The 11,656-nt window shown below is 49.9% G+C and overlaps 1 protein-coding gene across 1 annotated transcript in view; it reads right to left on the minus strand.

The window, feature by feature from the left end:
• LOC106816995 (unconventional myosin-VI-like) overlaps nucleotides 1–11,656 on the minus strand; it is a gene marked incomplete at its 5' end in the record, with an annotated part of 54,404 nt that overhangs the window by 26,851 nt on the left and 15,897 nt on the right.

Here is an 11,656-nt window from a genome sequence, read left to right on the forward strand (position 1 = left end):
ACAAAATGTTTTTGGCAGGTTTAACTAGCTATAAAATAATTTTTAATTAGTGGCTAGTATAATATAGATATAAACTTACTCTCAGACATCAAAACAACACCGGAATCTATCACCCGTGATCTATCAAATCAAACACAACTTTCAGACATAAAAACAACTTTACAACACACGGCGGTCAAACGCCCTTTGGCGAGATGAACTAAAAACATTACCTCAGTCCCAAAAACTCCCAAAATAAGTAAAGTATTGTATAAATTATGTCATCTACTACTGGGGTTTATACAGTGACGTTGTTGAATTGCTAAGCGTATAGCCCCTGCCATCTATAGGCGAATATAGTAAACGTTCCAAATAAATTTTTTTTTTTAAATTTTTTTTTGCCACGAGTATACTTGTGTTTCGCGGCCGTGCGTTTTGCAGGTTCGAACGAGTATACTCGTGTTTCGCGTTGAACGTGTTAAGAGTGGTTACCATCAAATTCCCTTGGCGGAGAACGACGTTCCAAAGACTTGTTTCGTAACGCCCTCCGGAAGCTATGACTATTTAAGGACCCCATATGGACCAAAGAACGCACCCGCCCACTTTCAACGTATCCTCGATTACGTCCTGCAAGGACTCCGTCACAAATGCGCACTCGCCTACATCGACGACGTCTGTATTTATTCACCGGACTTTGAAACCCACATGTCCGACTTGGCAGAGGTTTTTGCCAGATTTGACGTGGCTAACCTCAAGATGCGCCCCAGCAAATGTGCGTTTCTACGCCAATCCATCAATTACCTGGGTCACGTCATAACCCCAGGTTGCGTCAAACCCGACCCAGAGAAGATCGCTGCGGTGCAAAATTGGGCCCCCCCAAACACACCCACAGCTGTTCGGCAGTTTTTAGGATTCACCAATTACTATCGTAAGTTTATCAAGGGGCTATGCCGATATTGCCCATCCATTGACCCTACTCACCCACAAGAACACACCCTTTGTGTAGTCAGACGAAGCACAGACTGCGTTCCAGTCTATTTGTAAGTGTCTCACAGAGGCTCCCATTTTGGCATTGCTCGATCGAAGTCGACCGTTCCGCCTCTATTGCGACGCATCCGGCTACGCCGTCGGAGCAGTTCTCACGCAGATAGACGAGCGAGAACAGGAGCACCCAGTGTTTTATCTCAGCAGACAGCTGACTGAGACAGAACAATGCTGGCCTACAATAGAGCGTGAATGCTTTGCACTGGTACATGCGCTACAAAAATTCCGGCACCTCCTCATCAGTGCCGATTTTGTAATACTTAGCGATCATAAACCGCTCAAGTATTTATTCGAAGCAAAGGCACTGCGCAATGCCAAACTCTAGCGGTGGGCTCTGTATGTCTCAGGCTTTCCTTCATGCCGGCTAGAGTACACCACGGGCAAGTCGAACGTCCAAGCGGATGCGCTTTCTCGTTTGCTTCCCGAGTCGTCCACGCCGACGACACCCCATCACTCATCAATCATGCCCATCACCTCATCGTCGCACAGCGGTATGGCCTCACGACCCATTTACCAAGTGGTACTGCCTTCGCCTACCGGTGTGGCCTCACAACCCGCACGATGGGTAGGCCCCATTACGCTCCATCACAACCCTCCTCACCCTTATGCGCTACCGGACCCTAAACTGACACCCCCTCCTACCATCCCCGCTACTGACACCGAGCTCGCTGCCTTGCAGCTGGCTGATCTGCTTCTTGGAAACATCATACGCACACTCTCCAACCCTGACGAAACTTCCGTCCGTGAGGCTAAGCTCGTTGAAAGCTATCTCTTGGTTGACAACTTGCTCTTTCATGTGCCATCACGTGCGCAGGATGCTGAAGCGGCACCACAACTGGTAATCCCCCGTATTCTCGTACCCGCTGTGCTTCCCTTGTTCCACGATCATGCGTATGGTGGCCACTTGGGTTTCAAGAAAGTCTATAGCAAACTCTCACGGCGATACTTCTGGCCCCGTATGTTCGCCGACGCTTACCACTACATCAAATCATGCGTCGAGTGTAATTGTCGAAAACTGCATCGAGTTCGCGCCCCCTACATCATGCACCGACACCCAGACACTCATGCGATGTGGTCGCCATCGATGTTACGGGTCCACACCCCTGCACAAACTCAGGTAATCGTTATATGCTCACATTTTTGGACCTTTACACCTCATGGCCTGAAGAATATCCAATGCTAGATAAAAGCACTGCTACCGTAGCACGCATCATTGCTGACGATTTCATTACTCGTCACTCATGCCCTCGATCCATCTTGCATTGCTTGGGATCACCCACATTAAAGTCTCTCCTTATCACCCCGAGTCCATCGGACAATGCGAACGCTTTCACCGCACGCTTGCCAATATGCTCGCGTGCTACATTAATCGGGATCATACAGACTGGGATACAAAGATCAACTCGGGCTTATTCGCATACCGTACAGCCGTCAACGAATCATCACAATTCACCCCCTTCTTCCTGACGTATGGTAGAGACGCAGTGCTACCACTTGACACGCTACTGCGGCCCCGACGATTGACATACGCTGACGATCCGGTAACTCACGCTACTGAATGCTTGCACCGGGCATTTGTTGCGATGCAACGAAACACTAAAGTGGCACGAGCGCGTAATAAACGCCTCTATGACAGACGTGCAAAGGTCCAGTCATTCGACATTGGGGACCCAGTCTACTTTTACAATCCCACATTAACAGCTAATCAGACGCAAAAATTCGCGTCAAATTGGTAGCCTTATTATACCATGGTCGAGAAACTCTCTCCACTGCGACTTCGCATTAAGGCGCAAGGCCAGACACGTACTCGCGCGATGTACACCTGAGTAACCTTCGACCCGCATACCCATTCTCGGCTTGGGACAAACCCAGAACCGTGCTTACGGGTCGAAACGGCCCACCCCGACGACCAATGCGTCACGCGACGCTGGTTGACACAGGGCCCCCTTTGTCGCCCCCACGACGACACGCATGCACCTATCAGTGAGGCTAGCACGCCAAGCACTAATAGCTGGGATGCAGAAGATTTGTTACCACTCGCACAAATTAGCCGATTGAGCTAAAGTGCGTAGTACACAACCTCTATTTTATGGGCCACTCCTCTGTTTCAGGACGATGGTCCTCGCCCTGCTCGTAGTTGCCTCGGCGATCCTATCTGCCTCGCAAGCTACTGAGGTCCGAAGACCCACGATGGGAGTGGTTTTTATCCCGAGAGGTCACATCTCGGTCACACAGAGTACCTGGGGCATAGGATTCACTCTCAACTTCACCTCCATCAACACTTATCTACGTTCCTTGCACAAGGATGTGCGTAAGATGTATAGACAACAGCCAGCAGCAGCACCATACTCCCCCTCCCCCTCCCCCGACGATCAATACTTCGCGGCTTTAAACCGTGACATCAGATCCCTCGTGCAAGCCCACATGGCGTGGTTCCGCCAACGTCTAAAATCACTTAACCTCCGTTTGACAGACTTGCACTCATTACATAATCCAAGAGAGAAACACGCTATAGTTAGTGGTCTTGGTAAAATTGCCAAATTTTTATTCGGAACAGCTACTGACGATGACATTGAGCAACTGCAACGCCAGTTGTCCGCACTAGGTACGACACAAGAACGAATATTGACAGTAATCGACGAATCACTGACCGTTATAAATTACACTCGCATTCAAACAGAGATGAATACGGAGGTGCTGTCGCATGTGATTTCCCATGCCCGTGACCTAACCTCAAGCGTGCGCACACTAATGTTTCAATTAACGGCCTTCCAAGCATCGGTGGCACGGGAGTTCATTGCGATTACACACCTCCAGTTATCCCTTTCTAGTTTGACTGTAGCATTCGATAACGTTCAAACCATACTTAACACTACGGTACACGCTGTCTCCGTTTTGCTAACGGGCCGTTTGCCCTCCACACTTTTACCCCCCCCCCCATCAGTTGCGCCAAGTGTTACTTACTATCGAAAGCTCGCTGCCCCCTACACTAGCTATGCCACACAGCCCCCATGCTGACCTGTTTTATTACTATAATCTTATAGAGGCTATAGTGGTACCTGTGGACATGGGACTCCACGTAATCGCATTCTTACCTCTAACATACAATGAAATGACTTTTCAAATGTACCAAATTTTGACACCGCCTGTATTTCTCGGAAACTCCACTGCAGCCGCATACTTTCAAATCTCTCAAAATTTCATTGGTGTTTCACTCGACCATACTAATTACGTGCAACCCGACGAGTTTGCCGTACGTTCATGTTTAAGCAAGCATCAACAAGTCTGCGATGTCAGATCCCCCATTTACCCGATGTCCACAGCAATCACGTGCCCAGTCGCATTATTTCTAAACGATACAGCTCTAATTTCATCATTATGTACGAGGCGCATTACGTTTTATGCACGGCCAACGCCGCGCGCCACCTACCTCGTTGACGGTAGCTGGCTAATCTCTACACCTCATCCATTACGTTTGGCCATCTCGTGCCAGTCACACCCCACGGCCCAAGTAACCACTAAAGAATATCTCGTTCAACAAAAACAGACAGTCACACTCCACTCTGGATGTAAAGCCGAATCCAAGCATTTTACCCTGCCATCATACTTTCACCATGCAACTACTGTCGATGTTCACATCGAACTACCCCCACTCGACCGCTTGTTTTAACGTACGGTCCCCACGATATGGTCGGACATGTATGATGCGAAACGTGTGTCCACCGCTGACTCAGAAGACCTAATCACACCAGAAGTAGTACCTCCTAGTTCATATGCACATACTGACCTTGATGTAGCGTACGCTGATTTAGTTACTGCTGTCAAGCACAGTAAGCGCCTGCCATTAACTGCCTCGGCATATGCCGAGGTAGGCAGCCTAGTTATCGCGGGTGCCACGCATCATTCAGTAACGTACATCGCTCTCACATCACTGTTGTTTACGGCTATAGTCATCGCCGCATACTGCTACTGTTGTCGTTGCCGCCGCCCTCTCAGCCCTGAACGCCAGCCCCAACCCAGCCCCGCCGACCTTTCCCCACCTCCTCTCATACGTACACGAATAGCAAGTTACCCGCCCACCCCAACCACGACCAGACCTCGACCTCATTCGCTATTTTCCGACATGCCACTAACGATTCTTGAGCCCCAACTACGAATGGGCTCCTTCGACCCTATAACACCCACCTTCCAGTCCTATGACCATGGCTTCCCAGGCCCCTTCCTCCCTGCCAGTACCCCACCACCCACCTCCGTAATGGTACGATCCCCTCCTAATGCAAATATCGCACAGATGCTTTCCCACACGACCCCCAACTCCCCAACCCCTAAGGATCCCATACTCACTCACATACTGCACCGGCATATCTCCCTACGGCCCCGCCCAGCGCGCCGCTCTATGCCCACAACCAGCCCCCTGCCCAATACCACCACCTCGTGTCGTCTAACTCCCTCTCGGATATTAAGCTAGGGTCATTAAATTAGCGATATTAATCGCCACTCTATTAGGCACACTAGAACTTTATGAGTGGCCCATTATTTAGTTAACACCGGCTTAATGATAGTTTTACAACCCCGACGACGTGCAGCGAGTGCACCGCTAGCACTAGTCGCGTTCTTCAGTAACGATAATCGTATTAGCATGTTCGTAAAGCGCACTATAAGTGACACACGCTTCATTTAAACGTATATGATTGTTACACGCCGTTCAAAGCGGCCTATTTGTAACTCCGCGTATTCCGCGGCTTATACGCCACAGAGTGCTATAAATTCACCAGCGCTGCTATGGCACTAACCGGGCGGTCAGTTTATATGCTGTCCCGGCTATGATACTGCCCGCGTATTATCATGCCACTTCAACATTGTCAAGACCCCTCTAACAACGACAACGACGGGCAACAGCCCAATGGACAGCGACCATCAGCGCCGTCGCCTCCGCCACAGACGGGCGCCAACACCGCCTGCGCGTATGCCGACTGCGCCTGTGCCATCTGCGCCCTCGGCACCTCCGCCTGCGCCTGCGCCGCCTGCGCCACGGCCGCCACAATCTACGCCACAACCGCCGGCGCCGCCTGCGGATGCGACGCCTGCGCCGCAGGGCTGGGAGAACGCGCGCTCCCCGCCCCGACGCAGGCTCGCATGAACGGCATGACGAGGCCGCGCAACCCTGACGAATACCCGGAGCCGGACACCACCGGAGGCTTCATCGACGACGACACCTCCCCGGAGGACTCCGACGACGATCCGTGGAGCCCCGCACCCCCACGCGCCGACCGCTATTACGCCGGCCATTTCGTCGGGTCGGGCACAAACTCCGACCCCACGATGTACGAGTTCGTCGTCGGCGAGAAGGATGACCCGGCGAGAACGACGTGTAGTGACGTAGATATCGAATTATTTAACCTAGTATAAAACCTAATGACACGGGTCATTAAACGTAAGCAGATCACGTCATAGGTTATTTTAGTAACAGCCAAGGCAGCAAGCGAAGGACACCAGGTCCTGCTCTCACCAGCCGCACACGCCGCACGCGTATCTCGCGCGTGACCCAACAAAAGAAGAGAAAATATGCGACGGCAGAGAGAGAAAGTAATCACCTACACAAGGCGACACTATGAGATTTTAGTACCTATAGAAGGACATCACACCTTGATGTCGCATGCCGACTGATGAAGATCAAACAACGACGCCGCCGACAAATGTGAACTATGGGAAATATGAAGAACATGAATCGACCTGCCGCGGTTCCCACACCAGACTCAAGAAGCGTCCACAGCTTCTCACCTTCAGTTATCCATAAAAATCTGGAGAAGGACAGGATTGCACCATCCGCACGCAACAAGGCCTTGACCACGCTCAGACCATGCATTCCTCCAGTTGTATAAATACCGAACAGTTTCGACAAGAAGACAGACACGGTTCCACGGTGCCTGACAGCTCCCGACGCTGTCAGCACCAGGAGGGAGGGAGAGAGGGAGGGAGGGAGATGGAAGGTAAGAGAAGGGAAGGAAGACGCAAGGGTGTGACATACGGAGGGTAGGAGAGAGAGGACGGAGAGGGGTGAGGTAGAGAGAGAGGTAGAGAGAGAGTGGTAGCGAGGGAGAGAGAGGTAGAGAGGGAGGTAGAGAGAGAGGTAGAGAAAAAGAGAGAGGTAGAGAGGGAGAGAGAGGTAGAGAGGTAGAGAGAGGGGGAGAGGGAGAAGGAGAGAGAATTTGTGATAAGAACATGCTGTGAGGTGCAGAGTGAGAAACAGAAAAGGTGCAAAAAGAACAGTAAAATCACAGAACTGCGATGAACATCGGCTAAACATATACGCTGAACAACCAGCAGCAGCATCTACGAAGAACATCAGGAAGAACATGTGCAAAGGAAGGCCACGATGAACATCAGCCACACTCCGTTCTTGCGAACACGCGTGGAGAACATCCTAGGAACGTATATGGAACAAACGTCGGCAGAATCAGGAACGTGTGATGAACAACAATGACGTGAACCTGTATGAGGAACAACACCGAGCAGACCTACTAGAAACATGTTTGATGAACAACAGGCAGGGAAAGTAAAGGAAAAAGATTCTAAACACCAGGGGAACCTCACACACAATACGCAGAAAATCAGCCTGTGTCATTACTGGGAACATCTGTATGATGAGGAACATATGTTAGGAACTGCTGGAGATGAACTCTTCTGTCTTGTGTACGTTCGTTCGACTTTGTAAAGAACACAATTAGCAAAAATAAATTAACTTGATTAAAAACCAAATGCTGTTGCATGACAATAACTAGAAACGAGCAGTTGTCGCCAACTACATGTATCCCCCGTGATCTAGTATGAATGGAATATCTCTGTCAGGACGTAGAAGGCAGGTAAAGTTAAATAAGTCACAAAGACAAAGGTTTGTTAGACAACTGGTGTGCCTCAGATGTGCAAGTATATGGAATCTGGTTACCCTAGGAGGCCGAAGAAGAAATGTAAGTCGACGGTGAAGGTCAAACTAAGGTCAAGGGCAGTGGCGGTTTTGGTATGCGACAGACCTTCTCCCCAAGATGTGTAAGCATACCAAGTTTGGTCGCGCTAGGTCAATTAGGGGCCGAGTTAGAGAGCGGAAGGGAAATATGATCAAGGTCAAGGTAAAGGTGAAATAAAGGTTGCAGTGACCTGGTGGGCAGTTTTTACCCGATCTCGGATCATTTTCGAATTTGGCATGAAGGTGCGTTATGGTAAAGCGAAGACGCCAATCGTTTTGGCGTGGGTGGAGTCATCGTTGCCATGGTAACAACATTTTTGTGGAAATATTATAGAACCTGTAACTTGTGCTGTTTTTACCCGATTGTCATGGAATTTGGCACACAGGACCGATATAACATGTCCTATATATATTATATATATATGTAATATATATATATATTTGATGACAGTCATAAATTAAAATATAAATTTTAATACAAATATTAAATTTAATTTTTTATTTTAATTTTTAAATTTAAATTTTAATATAAATGTAATAAAAAATTTTAATACAAATATAGAATTTCATGTACAATCGGTAAAAAGTTGCGCAGAAAGTTACAGGTTCTAGAATATTTTGACAAAAATGTTCGATGGCACGCATGACTCGCCCACCACCCAAAAGAGATAGGCGGCTTCGCTTATTACGATAACGCACCTATGCGAAATTGAATATTTGTGTCGAGAAGAATTGGCAGCCGGAGTAGAGCGTTCACAAGAAAATCTCTGCGGCCCGGCGCGGCGTGCGGCGCGATGACCAAACGCCATAGTTCCCCACGAACTTCATTCAGGGCTATACGCAATATGATACTGCTATTGCTTCACTGCTACTGTCTACTGCGATGTGCTTGCTGTGCTGCTACTGCTACTCGCTAACTGCTACTGTTACTGAGCTAACGTGCTACTGTTACTGCTGCTGCTGCTGTCTGACTGCCCTACTGCTACTGCTACGCTAATGCCTGCTGCTGCTGCTGCATCTAGTTGCTACTGTTCTGGCACTGTGCTCTGGCTAAAACTGCTGCTGCTGCTACTACTGCTGCTCTGCTACGCTAGCTACAATGCATGCTACTGCTACTGCTAATCTGGCTTAGACTACTACGTTGCTGCTATTGCTACTGCTAGCTGCTATGACTGGCTACTGGCTACGCTCTGCTGCTGCTGCGTACTGCTGCTGCTGCCTGTGGCTGCTACTGCTACTGCTACTGCTACTTGACTCTGCTGCTGCTGCTGCTGGCTGCTGGCTGCTGCCTGCTGCTGCTACTCCTACTGCTACTGCTACTGTTGCTACTGCTACTGCTACTGCTATGCTGCTACTGCTGCTGCGCTGCTACTGCTACTGCAACTGCTACTAATAATAATAATTACTTATTAACTCTGGCACTGAAACAAAATTGATACATGCAATGCACATGCACATAGACGATACCATACAACTACACAGTACACCGCAGTACGACAATATACTAATATAAGCATTGTACAGAGAGTTAATAAAACAAATTTATAGTGTCTTTATAAACTCCTGTATACTAAAGGCGCGAAAGACTAGGGGAAGGGGGAGAGAAAACTAGGGTCCGCGGGCGGGCGTGTATTTTTTACCATACGACTAATTAATGCGTAAAATCGCCACTACCACACATAGACGGCATTTGGTTCTATGTTTTAAGAAGCCGAGTCGGTGTACAGTAACTACAGTTATGTGACAGTTAACTGTGCATTGTCAGGTTAAAACTTGATGTACTGTCAAGTACAATGCCTTCGGTACTGTAAATAATACACGCGCCAAATGATTTCTTGACGTTCGATTCCCGCACTGGCAAAACTTTTATTGGCTGGTGCGAATTGAAACGGGAGAAGCACAAACGGGGATTTCCAGCCAAACGGCGCACGACAACAGGGGAGTTTTCAAGGGCGAGCTTTCCCAAACAGGGGGTGCACGCGGCGCGCGGCCGCGTTTGCCGCAACAGTAGGGAGAACCGCTTGATCGGCAAGTATAAGTGTATAATGCACTTAATATACTCAAGATATAGGGCCTACTGTAAAGCTATCTCTGGCGCGAGCTTTCTACTGCCACCCTACCCCACCCCACCCCAACAATCCTAAACCCAGCAGCACCCCCTAGCCCCCCCACCTTACCCAACCAACCTCAGCCCTACCCACCCCACCTTGCCCCAATGCCAAACCCAACAGCCCCCTACCCACCCCCACCTGCTAACCACAGCATCCTCCTAACCCACCCAAACCTACCCACACGCCCCACTCCACCCCCACCTGCACTCAATCTAACCACAGCCCCCCCCACCCAACAGCACCCCTACCCCACAGCCAACCCCCTACCCACCACCACCCCACCCTACTACCACCCTACCCCAATCTGAATGCCACATCACCTCCCCCCCCCCCCCGCCCGCCTGCCACTCCGCCCGCCATGGTGGCAACGTCACGTACCGATGGAACTGTCGAGCGGCTGCGCGAGGCGTTAAGTTGCTGTTATATGCGCGGCGGCGGCCGCACACATACTCGATAGAAGAACGTGCGTAGTTTCTCCTCCTCTCCTATTGCTAACGCAGAGCGCAGATTTCTCGAGGAGGTAGCTGCGGATGATGTAGCCGCGTCGACAGACGCCCGAACGCGTCGAAGACACGTACACTATTGCTACCCCTCGCGATGTTACGCGCGCGTAGACCACGCGACATGACGCTATACCCTCGCGGCCATGTTAACGCCCGCGCGCAATGCGCGCTTGCTCCGAGGAGGTGTGCGAGATGTACCCCGCGGTCAACGCATGCCCTGAACGCCGCGCAGACACGTACATATGCTTACCCTCGCACATGTTACGCTGCGCAGACACAGCACGAACATATCGTACCCTTGCGCATTGTTACGCGCTCACACAAGACACGACGTACATATGGCTACCCTCGCGGCATGCTATGCGCGCCACAGCAGACACGTAATACGCTACCCTCTCGGCCATGTTTACGCCGGCACGACACAGACACGTAATATGCTACCCTACACGACATGTAACGAGCGAGAAACGCGCAGAATTTTGCAGGGACTCCTGCAGCAATACTTTTGCATACTGCAAGCGGGCAAATCCAGAAAAGCATACCTAAGCGCTCCCTCGCAGCTCTCTTACACGCCATACAGACACACCCTCGCTACTCAGTAAGCATGAGCGCCACACCCTCACCACGCATCTGTTCTATAACACACAACAGCCCGGCCAACCCCCCTCGAACGCGTCCGACATATCAACGATTCCAACAATCAACTGATAGACAGATCAACAATCAATGATCAACAGACATCAACGATCAAGTGACGACAGATCATCAATCAGACGATCGAACAGATCAACAATCGACAGATAAAATCGAAGATCAACGATCATGATCGACAGACCAAGCGATCGACAGAATCAATGATGCAACAATGCAACAGAATCAATGATATCAACGCATCAAGATCAATGACCGACAGATCAATGAATTGGCCAGAATCAATGATCAATGATACGACAGATTACTGAATCGAACCGATCAACGTCGACAGATCAATGAATGAAAAGAACATAGAGATCTATGAGCTTCTCGGTACTAGCGTGGCGCCCCCTGGCGCACAG

This window comes from Priapulus caudatus, unplaced genomic scaffold (assembly GCF_000485595.1).
Source record: "Priapulus caudatus unplaced genomic scaffold, Priapulus_caudatus-5.0.1 Scaffold1556, whole genome shotgun sequence".
NCBI classification, from domain to species: Eukaryota; Metazoa; Priapulida; class Priapulimorpha; order Priapulimorphida; family Priapulidae; genus Priapulus; species Priapulus caudatus.